Below are 17,504 nucleotides of genomic sequence, written 5' to 3' on the forward strand. Positions count from 1 at the left end.
CCGACTGCAGCGTTTTAATGTGATTTGTTATTTTTTGGTTTTTGTTTTTGGTAGCGGCTGTCTGCGACTTTATCTGACAGATAAAGACATCAAGTTTGGCTTACTAATGAGCCTACGGGCGGGGCCATAAATATGAATATAAACATAAACATTTTCATTTAAAATTTATGAAAACCTTAACGCTAAAGGACATAAAACTTTGCTGCCGAAGGACACCGAAAAACACACACACAAATACATACAAAAATAGCAGACATAAGCATAAGCAAACAAACAGCAGGCATAATGCATAAAAGTAAATGAGGGGTGCGCGGGGGCAGTGGGAGGGGCAGAGGCTCGCTAAGAAATCAGAAGCGAAAATGCGAGTATTATACGAATATTTGTGATAATAATTTCCCATATTATTGGCTTCGTTATGGCAGGGGCGTGGCATAAATTACGACTCAAAAAACGACGAAAAGAAGAAGATGAACACAAAAAAAAAACCAACCGGAAAAAGGAAAATATATAAAAATATGTGAACATTACGTATACGCCGCTTTGGGCAGCACCAATATATATATATATATATATGTATATATATATATACATAGATATTATTATCGATTTCGTCGGCAAACAATTTATGTGCGAGCCATTTGAGTCCATTTTTCTTTCCTTTCTTTTCTTATCGTCTTTTTCTTTTTTTTTTTGGCAACATATGGCTTTAAGCGTTGTCCTTCGAGCGCAACATCTATTTTTTGGCTCGCTCTCATTTCTTGTTGCGTGCCATTTAAAGCTTGTACTCGTCATCACTGACCATAATTATGGGCACCTTGGCCCCCAAGGTAAAACGTTACTCGCTAATCAGTTCAACGCACATTGACCCACTTAAGGTAGGCTGGAGAGGGGAGCAAGGGGTGTGCTGTGTGGCAGGGCATGTAAACAAGCAAACAGCTGTCACATAAAAGTGTAAAACCTTTAAGCTGCAATGGTGGTTAATAGCGCCAATGGTGGTTAATAGCTCCAATGGTGGTTAATAGCTTCAATTGTGGTTAATAGCTGGTCTGCCTGAAAGTGCTTCAAGCGTGGTGTAGGTTTGCCTGACAATAGTTTGTACCCTATATAAAAATGGGGAAAAGTGGCATAAAGTATATAAATATATATAGATATCTATGTGCTAGGTATATAGCTGATGTTGTATCGCGGAGCAAGTATATTGTATTTTATGGTGAAAAACATATTCATAAAAATAGAATAATGATTTTTGACACATTAACCAGGATGTCAAACCAAACGTGTTTCGGTTATAGGTCGGCTAGGTAAAGTGTGATGTGTACCGGTAAGGTTTATGAATTGGTTTCAAATTCTTACGCGGTATTCACTTCCGTCATTGCTACTATATGGTCTATAATAATATCGATTCCTGTTGCTGGTTCTTAAAAAAATGTTGAGCTGCGGTTCGAGTTCGTCCTTAAAGCACACGTCTCACACGCGATTTATGTTTATACTGTAAATGACCGTTATTATTGTATAGTGTCAATAAGGTTCTGAGTTCCAAGCGTTAAAGTTGTGGTTCTGCTTTGACAAGCTGATATAAGCACATTTGAATACCTTCCCTATGAACTTATAATAACAAGCGGATAATGATAAAATTAGGTACTGCGTAACTGCAAGTCGTGCACTCTCGACTAGCACATTCTTGTTGTTTTACTGTTGCTCATCTGCCACGCGTTGTTGCGTATGCAAAAGCCACAATGGCCGTCGTGGCGAGCCAAGCTGACCACGTAAGCAGCAGACACACGTAGATCGGACCGACCACATTGACGTTGACAGTCTTCGCCACCAGCAATTTAATGGGTTTATTATCGCAATAACAGCAGGCACAACTGCTGTTCCACGTAAGATGGGTGGGGCATGTGGGCGGAGCTGCTCAGCACAAAAGCAAACATATTTGCCGTCTGTGCGATAAATTAAACAGCCAAGGAGCAGCTATCAGTGCCCAGTTCTAAGCTTAGCTTGAAAGGGCTGCTGTCAATTATGATGTGTGCATAAGTGGATTGTAACCAACTGTGTCTACTTTCACGTAGACAGAGAGAGAGGGAGAGAGAGAGAGAGAGAGAAAGAGAGAGAGAGACAGAGAGAGAGAGAGAGAGCGCGAAATAGATGAAGACAACATGAGCTTAAAGTCAGCGCTATGCTCTGAAATTAACACTTAAATGTGAATATATTTTGACTAATTGTGTGTAATTATCGAATCGAAAGCATATTGGCCTTGTGCAATTTTTGCCATGCAATGTTGTCGTCCTGTCCATCAATATATCTACCCGTTCATGTGAGCTAAACTTTGAAGTTGCAGACCTGAATCTGGGAATATATAGCTTTATCCAGTCAGAGTATTTTACAGTCAGCTAGACTTTACTGCAACTTGTTCTCACTTCTTTTATATCCATAACCTTTTAAATAAGCAGTTTAAAAATATCAAAAATATTTAGAAGATAATTTCAACCCCAGTAATTAATCAGTGCCAGATAGAATCAGATATAAATATTTATTAAAATAAGACTTCTTGTCATTGAACTCAACCTCTATTCAAAATCAATATTTTTTTTTTGAGTTGATCTCTCAATTAAAATCACATTTAAATAGTCAGATAACTCTTTTGTTTTTCCGAAATTCATGTGAAAATGTTACGATGACTCAAAACTTGTTTGGAAAGAAAATTCAGCTGTCTCGCAGCCGAATATTGCTCATACGCCGTGTTGGCCTAAGCAGTAAATAAAAGCGGGCAAGTTTTTAATAAACACGCAACACGCCAAAGTTTTTAGGGCAACGCACAACATAACACAATTGGACACACACAATACATATCACACACACACACACAAGTTGGCTAACACATTTACAAAGAAATATTTATATGATTACTTAGACAAAGAAAGTTTTTTTTTCGAAAATGGCTAAACAAAAGGCCAAACGCGGCCAGCAGCAATTTTATGTTTGAGGGCGCTGACGCACATGTGTAGCGATATTATGAGTTAGTGTGTGTGATGTGTGTGTGTGATGTGTGTGTGTGTGTGATGTGTGTGTGTGTGATGTGTGTGTGCTGTTAAAAGTGGCCATGTCGTGTTGCTTTATTAAATTAGTTGGCGCACTCAACGCGAAGCTTCAGCTGAATCGGATGTCTGGAAAATACAAACTTTTTCAATTTCCTGTATATGCTACGGGGCATATATATACACACGTGTGTGTGTGGGTGTGTGTGTGCCACTTGCCTTGGTGGAGTGACACCTTTTAGTGGCAGCTTTCATAATAGCGACAACTAGCGTTATATTCTCTTGTTTCTAGGTCAACATATAGATCTTGAAGTAGTTCGCTCGCTTAACTAGGCAAAATCAAAACTTAGCTCCACTCAACTTACCTGTCATATATGTATATATATATATACACTGTTAAAAATAAAGACTTACATTCACATACTCTTTTACCTGGTTGATAATATTTATTCAAGTTTTTTTGGTTGAAGTTCAAAAGTTGTCAGCTTTGCCTAAATACTCAAAATAAGAGTTATACTCAAATTAAGAGTTCTTAAATAAAGAATTATTTAGCTTTTAAAAATCGATTGAAAATAGAGCAAATTGGTTCATCCACATTTTCTTCTCTGCACACAGCATATAAAGCTGTCTATAAGTTGCTGAGTGTGTATATAAACCTGTACAGGTATCTTGGCTCATTGCATACACATACTAAAATTTATCTCATTTATTTCTGGTAATTTACTTTGATTCATCGATGTTGTAATAACTACGCGCGCGTGTGTGTGTGTGTGTGTGTGTGTGTGTGGGGAAAGAAAATAACATTTTATTGGGATATTTTCGCTTTTCCACACAAATGCATCAATTTTATTTGCCGTGTGTGTTTGTGTTTACGTCGGCAACTGATTGAGTTATTGAGCTGGGCCATTGTTATTGTTGTTCTTACACATAAGATAAATAATAATAAAAATAGTAATAGTAATAATAATATAAACACAAAGCCATATCTAAGCAGATAAAAGTGGGCTGGCTTAGATATTGCTGCTGACTGCAAAGACTTTAATATGATTTAAACGTATTAATCATACGCCATGTTGCACTGGAAATATCTCACAGACAGAGGAAGAGAGTGAGAGAGAGATATAGAGACTGAGGCGAAGAGAGAAAGAGAGAGACAGGAAGAGGATTTTCTATTTTTGAGCTCCTTTGTTCTCGGTGCTTGACAGTTATGATAATCTGTTGTGATAAGGCAGCAAACTTGACGGTGATTTGACAGAATTTGGCATAAAATTAAATGAAATATCAATAAATGAACGACAGAAAGAAATAAGAAGAGACAGACAAAGATAGACAAGCAATAATTGAAATGCTTGAAAACTCAAGTTTTTGGATCAATGACCAAAATATCAAAACCAGCATCAGCAGCTATTAACAAAAGCAAATGAAGACAAGGTAAAAACAATTGCCTGGACAACAAACAAGCAAAACCGAAAACTGACAGGCAGCAGCAAGGACGCAGGACACAGGACCCAGAACACAACATGGCGCACAACACAGGACGAAGGACACACAATGAAAAACCCAAACCGACATTTTCATTGACAATTTTGTGTAGGCGGCCAGGTACAAGTTGTTGCCACCTGACTGAAGCTCAACCAAAATATCTTTAGGCGGCTAATGGCTACACTCAGCAAAAAACTCAGCGCAAACTAAAAATTGACCTAAAAACTAGAAAGTTTTTTTGTTTTTAGAAAAAAAAGTAAAATACAAATAAATAAATCATGATTAATAGATTGAGAGATAACCTTTCGTTTAATATATATACTTTCTAAATATTATAGATATTTTCTGAAACTAAGTGGGATTTCTTTTTGAGTGTATGTTTGCTTGTGTGTATATTTATGGCATACATGTGTACATTGTCGTAGGTTGGCAGCTCTGTTTATTGTTTGCAATTTGTTTTTAGCTGCACAAACAGAACTTTATTTTTATGTGGTTGCCTACACACACACACACACACACACATACACAAGATACAAAAAATCGTCTAAAAATGGCCAAGACGTGTTTGGCTATTTATAGCCAAAGCACCTTGTGCTTAGCATACTATTGCATGCCACTAACAACAACAAGAACAAAATGCTCAAATGCCTAACCGATTGCAATAACCCACCAAAAAATAAAAAGAAAACTCGAATTGACATTTAAGCTGCCACAAATTGCTTTTTGTCGCGCCCCCTTTGTGTGTGTGTGTCTCTCTCTCTGTATGTGTGTGTGTTTGTGCCTGCGTTTTCTTTGTGTTCTCGATTTTTTTGGCAGCTTACCGTGCGCATTTCCATAACGTAAAATGAAATTTTCAAATTATAACAAATTGAATTTTCACATATGCGTGAGGGCGTCAAAAAGTATTACAAATGCCAAAAAAAAAGAAATATATGTGTATATATATAGAATTGAACAGGGGCGAACATTGGTAACAGCTTAACAGTTCTTTAAGTAGTTTAAAATACAAATTTCAAGTAAAAACCAAAACCAAATATTTAAACAATAAAGTGCTTTGCATAAAGTTTTTTTTTTTTCAATCTGTTTTGCTTTTTATTATTTTAAGCTTGAAATCTCTGATATTAATTGTGGTTTTTTGCCGGAATTCTATTTTGCTGATTTCATTTGTTTTCTTTTTCTTCTAGAAATTAAATTTTTCTCTTGAATATTTTATCTTGGAATGTGAGCAATTTTCATTTGCATTTTTTGATTTCACTGGAATTCAAACTGCAAGTCGAAAAGAAGATGGAAAGATGAATGAAATTGTGGTATAAAAACATTTTGATGTGTCTTAGATGGAAAATTAGATAAAGTTTTGTCAAAACTTTGATGTGCAATGCTCGCTCTATCAGTCAATCAAGCTATCACTCAATAGTTCTGAAAAGCAATTTATATTGCTAGATTAAAAGATGGATCACAATTTTAATGAAATTCGGTCTCAAGACACTTCGAATGCTATTCGATATGTGTAAGAAACGCTCACTCAATCAGTCAACCTCAATCAATTAATCGATAGCTATGAATATGAGAATTTTTTGTTTGCATTGTCTGGAGTTCAAGGGAAACGCAAAGATTACAATTTTAATGAAATTGCGTCAAGGAAAGATTTTTGTGCCAGATCAAAAATGAGATTTTGTCTTGGCTAAACTTTGCTGTGCAACGCTTGCTCAATCAGTCAATCAAGCTATCAATCATGCGAAGCAAGAGTTGCCCCTGCCCAGCGCAGTGTGGCAGGTTTAATGCTGCTTGCGACGCGCATCTTCGATTCATGCCTCATACACGTTGCATGTTCTGTATTTATGCGTTGATGTTTTACGTGCCCAAAATACCAACAATATTTGTGCTAACACACACACACCTACACACATATATATATATTAACACACACACGCACGCATACACGTGTACAATTTATATTGTGTAAATGCGAGCAAAAGGCAACAGTCAAACAGAACTTCAGCAAGGACTTAACTTGAGTCGAGCCTCCCACGTAGTTGCCGCAAGACTGAAGAGAGAACGGAGTAGAAGCGGAGGGACAGTGTGTGGAGTGGGGGAGGGGCGTGTGGTGGGGTAGGCTTGGCAAGGACAAGGGCTTGGCCGTTAGCCCGTTTTATATGCCGCCCACCCAAAAGAAAAAAGGGTTAGTATTTCATTTAGCTCTCTTTTTACTCTTTCTCTTTTTGGCCACATGTCGCTTATGCATGTGTGTTAGTGTGCATTTGTGTATGTGTGTGTATGTATGTGTGTGTGTGTGTGGCATGTACATTCAATTTCATTCGTCAAAATGCGCACAATGTATTCGTATTCGTATTCGTATTTATTTGCCGCATCACTTTTCTCATTTCCCATTCCATTTTTGTCAGCTTCTCCTTTAATTTTTTATTAAAGCCGGCATAATATTGACGCTGCCCATTAACAAAAGCTTTTAGCTCAAACTGGCATTTAACCGACGCAGTTAAGTGACCAAAAAAGAATAACCCGGCGAGTTGGGGGTGTGGCAGGGTGTACCATAGCAGACTAGACAAACTGACCAAACGAAAAAAAAACGAAATGTTACCACTGAGAGTGAGAGTCGACACTTTGACAGGTTTTGTCCCGTTTACAAGCCACACTTTGTGCTGCAAACCATTCACAGTCGATCCCTTCCCCACCCATACACCCCCATACAGCCTCTGCAGCCCTTCGAACCCCTCTACACTTGCTGCACTTTGCCATTTTGCAAATTGTTGCTGCTTGACCCTCGCTAACTGTTGTGGCCCCTTGTCTGTTGGCCATTTGGCATATGCGCTTTGACATATGCAAGAGCAACAACAACAACAGCAACTGCAACAACAACCATCAACAGGAAGTGACAACAATAAAAACTGTTGACAAGCTTTTGCATGCTTGGTTGTTGCTGTTGCTGCTGCTGCTGTGGCTTTGATTTGACTTTATATTTCCAGTTTAAAGCTTTCCCCGTTATTTGACGGACTGCATGCTGGCCAAAGTGACGTACAACAAAGCAACATTTTAAGCAATTACCAAACAGAACAAAGTCACACTTTTACTATGAATTAAATATTAAACTGACCAATTATTCCTCGCTATTTTACTTTCACATTTTAATTGACCAACTAACTAAATTTTATAGATATAAACACGGCTTATAATTTGAAAATGTTAGTACCTCTTACAGATATATCGTTCTTAATTTGAAAGTCTTTCTCACTTTGCTATTTTTATTTGCGTAGGCCTCACAAATTATATTCTGAGGCTGCTTTAAATTACTAAGCCCAAATATAATTATTACAAAATTTACTGAGTAATTAAATTGGACAAAGCAGCGCAGCTGTGGTCAAGACTTGAAAGAAAATTAATTACAATAAAGAAGATTAACGATAATGCCCCAAGATACACAAGTTGCATAAGGCCGGGCCCCCTTCAGGCAGATGAAGTAGCAGAAAAAGAGATATTAATTTAATAAAAACTTGGCTGTAATGACACGCAAAAAAAATGCTCCTTGCCTGTCCTGAATGATATTCAGCTGTCGCTTAGCGAAAGTTGCTTTATTTTATGGCACAAAAAAAAATTCATTTGTAGCTATAGTCAAATGACCAATCAGCAAAAATCGGGTGCGCAATTTACCTGACTCAACAACACCCCCCAAAATGGATTTACGGGCGAGCAATCAAGCGTGCAGAACCAAGCGCAGACCTTGGCAAAAAGGCGTATTGTAGAAGGCAAAAAAGTCGAGGCAATTAATGGCATAAAAAACCGTTGTAGTTGGGCTGTAGCTGTACATGTGCGTGTGTGTGAGTCGAGTCCAACTTGAGTGCGTAAAATCAACAAACGGAAACGGAAACTCATGCAACTTGGTCGGAAATGTTAAAACGACAACAGCAGCAGCAGGAAAGTCTGCGACATTCAATGCCCAAACTTGTCTCTATGCTATACACATAAAGATATCCCAAAAAACAGAGACACACACACAGACACACGCACACACACACACATAGGTAAGCACAGACAGTTTAGACGCGTTGAGCATTTTGTGGCATTAAATTTATGTACATGCCACGGGGGCGTATGCGCAACGTGACTTGCCGCCTGCTTGGGCTCGCATAAAGTGTTGCAAATTGTTGTTTTTGTTGTACCTGCCCAGCTGACATTTTATGGCAAAAACAGGCACAGTAAACAAGCAGCTGCTGCTGCTTTAGCTTCTTCTTCTACTGCTGCCGCTGCTGCTGTTGTTGCTGCTCCTACTTGAATCTTTAAGCTGCCCAAAATAAAGCTCTAAATTAGAAAAGCATCACTCGAAAGTAATTGCTGAGTTCGCCTCGATTTTTATATATATCATATATATTTGATGTGTTTTCTCATTTTTCATATCTTGTATCTTTTTGCAGTCGATACGTGCAACGCATTGGCAACAACCGAACAACATGTAGCTGAGTGAAACGTTCCGGATAAAAAGTCAACGTGCTTCTAATGATGATCTGCCATCAATTTGTTGGCTTTGTTTTGTGGTTAGTATGCAACATTATTTATTCTCCACAAATTTGAAAATGTTCTACAGTGCAAAGTGGACAAAATGTGCAGGAAATATGAAGCAGACACATGCACACATTTGGCCGGAAATGATTTAAAGCTGGTTTATGGCGTTGACCAAATCGCAGTCAGGCAGCAAAGCTGTACTTTTTGGGAAGTTTGCGCCTGTCAGTGTCAACAATTATGCATAATTCATTTGACAGCATTGGGGCAGCTGTGGCGAAAACAGCAACAACAACAACATCATTTATCATTCAACTTGCAACGTGTTCAGACAGCTAGTTTTTAAATGGCTGTCAACAGCAATGACTCGCCAAAACTATAAAGTGCTCAAGTCTAAATATGAAACTGGATAAAGATTTGAAGTGAATAAAAAAATCTTTTGGATTTGGATTTTATATTCATTTTGAGGTGAATCTATAGTTTGGCATGGCTTAGAGTGAAGTTCTTTTTATACAAATAAAATTGTTTTATCTCTGTTACTGCGCGTCTAATTGTCTTTTTGACTTCAATTTGGAATCAAATGAATATATAGTTCAACATACATTTAATGATATTAGTATCAATTGTAGAAGACTATTCCATTGACAGTTTGAAATTGTCTGCTTCTAATTCAAAATTCCAAAAAGTTTTTGACGAGTACAAACTTTTAATTGTGTTTAGCTTGAGTCACTTATAAACAAATATATAAATAGTCAACATTAAGTCTGATAGACGGTACAATAATACCATTCATAGAAGTTTGTGCCACATCTATTCAGCATTCACATGCAAAATTGCGACTGCTTTTAATTCAAAATTCCAAAAACAGTTGGAGGAACAAGCAATTTTCCGCTTCTTTAAATCCAATTAGCTCCTTTCATATGCAGGCTATTTAAGGAAAGCAAGACACAAACATTTCACCAGACTCTTGCTTTCTCTACAGGCTTTCGCATTGCGTGGGCAGATACACTGCACAATTTTTCGGTCAATCAACTATGACAAATTTAGTCATCTATTCATATCAAAAATGCTATTTGTTATTCAGCTGCTGGGCCACTGGGACAGGACCCTTGGGCCGCAGCACTGGCACACTCACACACTCACTTACACACACACCCACACACAATACAGATGTAAACTGCCCACGCACAAAGACCGCAACAACAAAGCACCAGTAGCAAAAACTCAGCACTCATCTCACCCATTTCTCATCTCTCTTTCGCATTTGGCTGACCGCATTTTAATGCCTTTTTCATTGTTGGGGATGCGGGAGGGGGGGTGGAGCTACTCTGTCTTGGCATATTCACCTACTCTACCTGCTATCCACACCGCCCCCCCTGGTCTGGTCGGCTCTATTTTTCGGGTTCACATGCACAATTTACGCTTTGCATACTCTGAGGCGCTGCGGCGCAGCTCAAGCAAATTGACGCCATGTCATCAATCAATCTGAGGATGTACCAAAGCTCAGCTCTCTACTCCCCTCTCTCTTCCCCTCTCTGTGTCTCCCCTCTCTCTCTCTCTCTCTCTTGTTCGTCCTGCAGCTCGGTTTCGCATCATTTTTTACACATTCCTTCCACCGACAAACTGAGCAATTTCTTTAGCTGTGGCATTTTTTAATAATTTTGCTACACGCCAGAAATATTTCTCATTATGCAGCATGCAACTTGATTTATGGTATTTTAATGAGCTGTTGTTGTTGGCATTATGTGCTTTAGCTGCTGCTGCTTCTGTTCTTGTAGTTGTTGCCGCTGCTGTTGCTATTGCTAACAATGTTAAGCTTGCTTCTCTTACTTTTTGTATTTAGTTGCTTTGAAAGTTAAAACTGTTGCTATTGCTAGTTGCTATTTGTATGTTGTTGCTGCTGTTAACCTCCTACTGTTTCCGCTGCTGTCAATGTTGCTGCTTTTAATGCTGATGTTTCAATTGCAACTTTTGTGTTTGCTGCCGCAAAAGTCGTTTTTGACAATAGCAATATTGTTGTCGTTGATACTTTGTTGTCGTTGTTGCAGCTGTTGGCTATTCCAATTCCAATTGCTTTCATTAATTTCCGTGCAACTTTTGCTGCCACGGCTGATGTTGCAGTTATTGTTGCCGATGTGTCAATTGCAACTGTTGTTTTCGCTGCTTTAAAAGTTGTTGATGATCATTGCATTATTTTTGCCGTTGCAGCTGCTTGGCTTTTGTAGGTTTTACTGCTTTAGATCTGCGTGCTGCTAATATTGCTGATTGAGGTGTTGCCGTGATAAATGTTGCTTCTGTTGCAGTTGCTCTTGTGGCTGTTGTTCTGGCAATACTAGTTGCTGCTGTGACTACTATTGCGACTCAACTGGTTCGTTTGCTACTGCTACTGCTCTTCATTCTAATGATGTTGTTGCTGTTGTTATTGATGATTCTATTCATGCTGCTGTTACTGTTGTTGCTGCTTTTATTAATGTTGCTGATGTTGCTGCTGTTGCTGCTGATGTTGCTGCTGGCATAGTTACTGTTGCTATTGCTGCTGTTGCTCCTTTTTCTGCTGTTATTGTTGATCTCGTTGCTACTGCTGTTGTTGTTTCTCTAAAATTTTCCTTGCTCTTATTGTTGTTGACTTTGTTCCACTTCCTGCTCTTCCAATTTTAAATTTTACTGTTGTTGCTACGGTATCTAGGCAATTGATATCGGTGCTGCTATTATGTTTGCTGTTCCTGTTGTTATTATTACTGCTGCTGGTTTATTTGTTGCTGCTGCTACAGCAACCGCTGCTGTTGCTGTTACTGTTACAGTAAATTACTGTTGTTGGTTTTGCTGCTGCTTTTGCATTGCAATGGTAGATGTTGCTGTTGTTACTGCTCTATCTGAGGCAACTTTTTTTCGGTTCTGTTGTTGCTGTTCAGGTTGCTGTTGCTACTGCTGTTGTTTATTTTGCTTACGTTGTTGTTGTTGTTACCCTTACAATTACTGTTGCTGCTGTTGTTATTTTTACTTTTGCTTATTGTTGTTTGTTTTGCAGCTCCTGTTGTCCTTGCAATTGTAGTTGTTGCTCTTGTTGTGTCTCTTACCACAGCTACTACTGTTAACTTTACTATTGCTTCTGCTGTTGCTTCTGCTGTAGCTGTAGGAGTTGTTGCTGTTACTGCTGCTGTTTATATTGCTTTCGTTGTTGCTGTTACTCATACAGTTGCTGCTGCTGTTGTTGCTACTCTTCAAGTCTGTACTGTTGTTTACATTGTTGCTGTTGCTGTTTGTCTTACAGTAGCTGTTGCTGCTGTTGTTGCTGCTGTTACTGCTGTTGCTGAGTCATTATTCTGATGTCTCTAACGTTCTATCAATTCGAGCATAAAACTTGTGCAAATATTCAGCGACCTTAGCAAATAACAAGAGCCTTTACAGCTTTCACACTGTTTGGGTCAAAGTTCATGGCCAGTTGCTTTGACCAGCAATTGTGTAGGGGACTGTCAAGGTTTGAGGTTGTGAGATGGGAGGTGTTAGGAGAGTTGTTCTGTCTGCGGGTAGCAGCTCGACTGCTGTAAAATTTTAATTGCTGCGACCTTTAACCAATGCTGGTGCCATTAACAAGAACCTTGCTCGTTGCTGTTGCTGTTGCATGTGGCGTATACGTGATATGTGTGTGTGTGTGTGTGTATTTGTTTCCGTCTGTGTGTGTGTGAGTGCCACATAAGAAATTGTCATTGCTAATTTGCTGACGGTGCACCCCAAAGCCCACACTCCCATGCCACCCTATATTTTCCATATTTTGTGTCGAGGCATTTCACCGCCTGTCATTATTTTTGCAACATTGTGTTGCAAAGTTTTATTGCTTGGTTATTTTAATTAAAAACTTTACGCATGCCCCGACAATTCCAAGTGTGCACCGCACATCCCCAAACACCTACCCTCCCCCTACCAACACACCTTCTACGTCTTTCCACAAGTTTTGTTGCCTGCCTTCGGGGGCAGACAAGAGAAATGTGCGAAAACAAAGCTGTCAAGACGAGCGCAGCTACTTGTATCTACTTACAACATGCTCATAAGCAGCCTGTGTGTGCCGCCCCCCCCTCCCCCACTCTCTCACACTCTCTCTCAATCACACCATGCAACAACACATTGCCTGCCGGTCTGAGCCTTTTTGTCTTAGCCTTCGACTTTTGCCATTTTTACGCTGTTAAGCCCATATTAAAGGCATATGCAAAGTATGTAAAGATCTAAGGCATGTACGCGATTTTGCTGCTGCTGCTTTTGTTGATGTTGTTGTATTTGTTGTTGCTGTTGTGGCTGCCACTTTGTGGATGTTGTTGACACTCATGTAATTGTTGCTGTTGTTGTTGTCGCTGTTGCTGTTGCTGTTGCTGCTAAACAAATGCGCAACGCGAAAGAACGCTAATCCCGCTTAACGTTTTGTTGACATCGCGGTCGCCAACAGGCACTCAACTAAATATAAAATATAAGTATATATACTCTATATATCCTATATATTCATATATATATATATATATATATGTACATCACTTGCTTGATAGATGTCTGTTTATATTTAGTTGAGGTTGCTGCTGCGTGGGTTACTTATCATAAGCTCCAAAACTCAGCAACGAGTATTTTTTACATTTATTTCCAGATTTATCTGGTTTAAGAATGGGTTGCTAAAAAATTTCAATATATATTTATATACTGAACATTTAACCAAAGCTCACATTGTGAGCTATATAAAAAGCCCACATAAAATGAATGAAAAAGTTGCTTAAAGTTGAAAATTAATTGCCAAAGAGCAGCTGCTCTGACATATTTTTAAAGACCGATTTAAAACAGAAATAAAGCAGAGCTGTTATTTTTTGCATGCTAAAGATTGCATACCTTTGGCAGCTATATAATATAGTAGACCGATATTGAAACCCCTTATTTTCACCTAAAAGGATGTCAAGAATGAAGACGATTCTTAGAATTTTGAATTATGCACTCATTAGCCACGCGATGAACATATGCAAACCATTCAGGTTAGCAGCATTCATAAAAATATGTATGCAAGGATGCATATATGTATATATATTTATATATAAGTAGATATTTAAAAGCGCTGCAGCAATGAGTTTTAATTTACACACATTTAAGCAAACAAAGGCAGGCAAATGAGAAAAAACTGCATACATTTTAATTGCGGTGCGCGGCAAATGGGCTTCTAAATCGTATGCATGAGTTGCTTTCGTTTCCAGCATGTGTTTGTGTGTGTGTGTTGGTTGTGGCAGTAAATAAGCTGCAGCGGCAGATCCGTGGAAAAAAGGACGCAATGAATGCAAACAATTAAGTTGGCCGTCATAAAAGGCCAATGCCAAAGCACACAAGCAGCAGTTAACAAAATGAGAAAAATGTAGAAAATACTGAAAAACGAATTTTTATTATGGCTTTTTGTTCGAAAGGCAGTAAAATGAACTTTAAGCGCAGGCAACCATTTGGAAACTTTAAACGTCTGGCAACGTCATGCGGGATTTTCGCAGACCTTGTGTGCATTCAAGCGATTTTTTCGTTTTTTTTTTTTTTGACATGTAATTTGCAACAACAATGTATGCAGACTGCAAGTTGTTTGAGAGCGGCAAGCACAGCAAGCGTTTTATTGCCATCTTGGTTGCATGACATGATAAAGCCAAACACAAAGCACAACCCTAGACAGTCCAACCTCCGCCTCCCCTCAACCAACCACTCAATTTTGACAATCTGGCAACCCCCAACCGACAACCCATTTTGTGCGTCCCGTCGCTTGATTGGCGTCAAGAAACGCATCAGAAAGCAAAGGTGACTTTCAAGTTCAAAGCAAAGACGTTAACAGCAATTGCAGAGGGGTGTCGTAAGTAGTGCACTTAGAGAAAAGTATGCCACAGAAGCAATGAAAATCTAGCTGAAACTCTAATGTAGTTTTGATTGCTTAGAAATGCTATAAATTTATGAACTAAATTGGGTTCGGCAAACCGCAAAATCTATTTCTGAAAAGAAATATATTTTATTTATTTAATTATTAATTATAATACAGTTACATTCAAAATAATATTACGCTTAATAAGACAAGTATGTGAACTTATTTCTAGAGGTGAAGTGTTTTTTTTGTCGGTTTTCGCAATTTTTTTCAAATTAAGAACTTTAAGAATAGTTATTGCCGATTTTCGAAGTTTATTATATTCTTTTTTCTGAGTGTAGCTCTTAGATTGGGTGGTTATAGCGAATATGTATAAGCTATTGGGGTTTTCTTTGGTGTGCAGTGCAATCGGGCAAAGGCAAAGCTATTCAAACAGCCTGCTAAATAGCCGATATTGATCAGAGTGTGGGTGTGCGTGTGTATTTGTGTGTGCGCGAGATAGTCATGTCTGGCATTCGTAATTAATGGCGTTTGGCCCAAAGCGAAAGCAGGCCAACAACTAAGCTAGTTGGCCACCAGATATTTCGTAAATTGTTGCAATGTCAAAGGCAACAATTAAATGTTCTAACCCCCCCAAAAAGCCGAACTTGTGTATCTGCGGTTTCGCATACTTGACAATTAGGCTGCACAGTACATTAATTATGTATGCGTGCGTGTATCTATGTGTGTGTGAGTTGTGCATGTGTCTGTGTGTGTGGTTTGGTGTGCGTGTATGGCTGTAATCTGCTTTGACGCCCAGAGAAATTCTCGAATATCCTGTGCATCCACACACACATGAAACTCCGCGCCAAAGAATTTTTTATGCCAACCGCAAATATACATTCCAAAGACAGACACATACTCATTACACACACTCATCACACACACTCACACACACACACTCATCACACACACTGACACACATACTCGAATACACACTCGGTTATTTGAGTCGCATTGCGTTTCAGGGACTGCTCGTAATTAGCCCTTTCTGCCGTAATTTGATAGTTTTAATTGACATTCGCTTTTGCCAACTGAAATTTGATTAAAATGTGCTTCGTATTTAATTAGTCTGTGCTTTGTAATTGGAATTTGGCGGCTATAGAAGATGAGCTGTGACACATATGTTAGTAGACAGAGCAGAATAATAAATGAAACAGATAAGCATATGGACCAAGTAGTTTATAAATTGGTCTGCTTATTCATATATATACATACATATTTTATAAATAACATACACATAGTTTAGAGCTGATAGAAAGTAGAATTTAATAAATAGATTATATAATCAGAATAATAAATAAAACAGACTAGCAGATAGAATAAATAATTTGAAAGCCAGATTATAGTAGGTGTAAAATATGCAATTTAGTAGATGAAACATATAACCAGAAAATACAGAAGTGCAAAGTTGTAGTTAAACTGCTAAACATAAAATGTGCTTCAGTTTTCCAGAAGTTTTCATTCACTTGCTTTCGTTTTGCTGTGCAAACTGCTAATTAGAAGTGTTTTTCCAACCGTTAAGTATTTTTTTAAATACTTCGAAGTAAAGCTAACGAAATACAAACAGACAAAGGATAGCTAGAATGGAAAGAAAAGTTTCTGGACCAGCTTTTCATGTGCTCCGTTGCCAAGCAACAGCAACAGCTGCAGTTGAGTCAAGCTAATTGAATTTCTGTTGCATTTACGCAAATGTCAGACACAACATGTGTCTGCCCCACCTGTTTGTCTGAGTGTGTGTCTGTGTTTGGCCTTAACAAATTAAGCATCGTTTGCACTGCAGCTGTTGTTGCTGATTCAGTCAGGTGACTGTTGAGCGTATTTATCAAAGAGAACTTTAGCCTGGCACTTTGCATGCCCAAGCCACATAACTCATGCATCCTTGAGTCCTTGACTCCTTTGCACACTATTCAAACTGGTTCGTGTTGTTACATATAAGATATAAGATTCTACACAAAAGCAATTCTATGCGTGTAACTCTGTCTTGCTGCATTTGACAGAGGCCAAAGGACTACCATACTCCATCTTCTACTCCCTGTGTTGCTATACTGATTCGCTTCTTGCTACACACAAAAGGCAACTGAATGAAAAGTTTAGACTGTGATGCATGTGTTGCACTCCTTGATTTATGACGATGATGATAATGGGATTATATTGTAACTGCAGCCTCTGTTGTAGGTAGTAGCTGGCTGCCTCCTCGGGGCAGCTGTGTGTGTCGCATTGTGGGTGCATATCACTGCTGTACTCAATAGTTGTTTCTGGTGTTTGTTGTTTGTTTAGAGATTGAAGATTGCCGCATGCTGTTTTTAATATCCTTTTCCACTTTGTTATTACTGCTGTGATTGCCAAGGCTGGATAGCTTTATTGCTAGGTTGTATTATAATCTTGTCTTTTTATGTGTAACGCGTTGAAGGAGATGCCTGATAATATAAAGTATATATCATTTTGATCAGCATCGTTAGGCGAGTCATTATAGCCATACCATTCCCTCAATTTGAAAACTATCTTGATGGAAATTGGCGTGTATCTGTCTTATGCTATGTCGGAGTTGGTAGGACCGAATCACTATATCAAATAGCAGC

The 17,504-nt window shown here is 38.5% G+C and overlaps 1 protein-coding gene across 1 annotated transcript in view; it reads left to right on the top strand.

Annotated features, from left to right (window-relative positions):
* The window catches only part of LOC6556724 (BAI1-associated protein 3), a 61,259-nt gene that overhangs the window by 18,203 nt on the left and 25,552 nt on the right, over nucleotides 1–17,504 (top strand). Inside the window, exon 2 of the mRNA XM_001983531.3 lies at nucleotides 8,942–9,061. The gene's annotated coding sequence lies outside the window, so the exon portion shown is untranslated. The remainder of the gene's footprint in view (nucleotides 1–8,941; nucleotides 9,062–17,504) is intronic.

The sequence above is a fragment of the Drosophila grimshawi genome, unplaced genomic scaffold (genome assembly GCF_018153295.1).
Source record: "Drosophila grimshawi isolate 15287-2541.00 unplaced genomic scaffold, ASM1815329v1 contig_44, whole genome shotgun sequence".
Lineage (NCBI taxonomy): Eukaryota > Metazoa > Arthropoda > Insecta > Diptera > Drosophilidae > Drosophila > Drosophila grimshawi.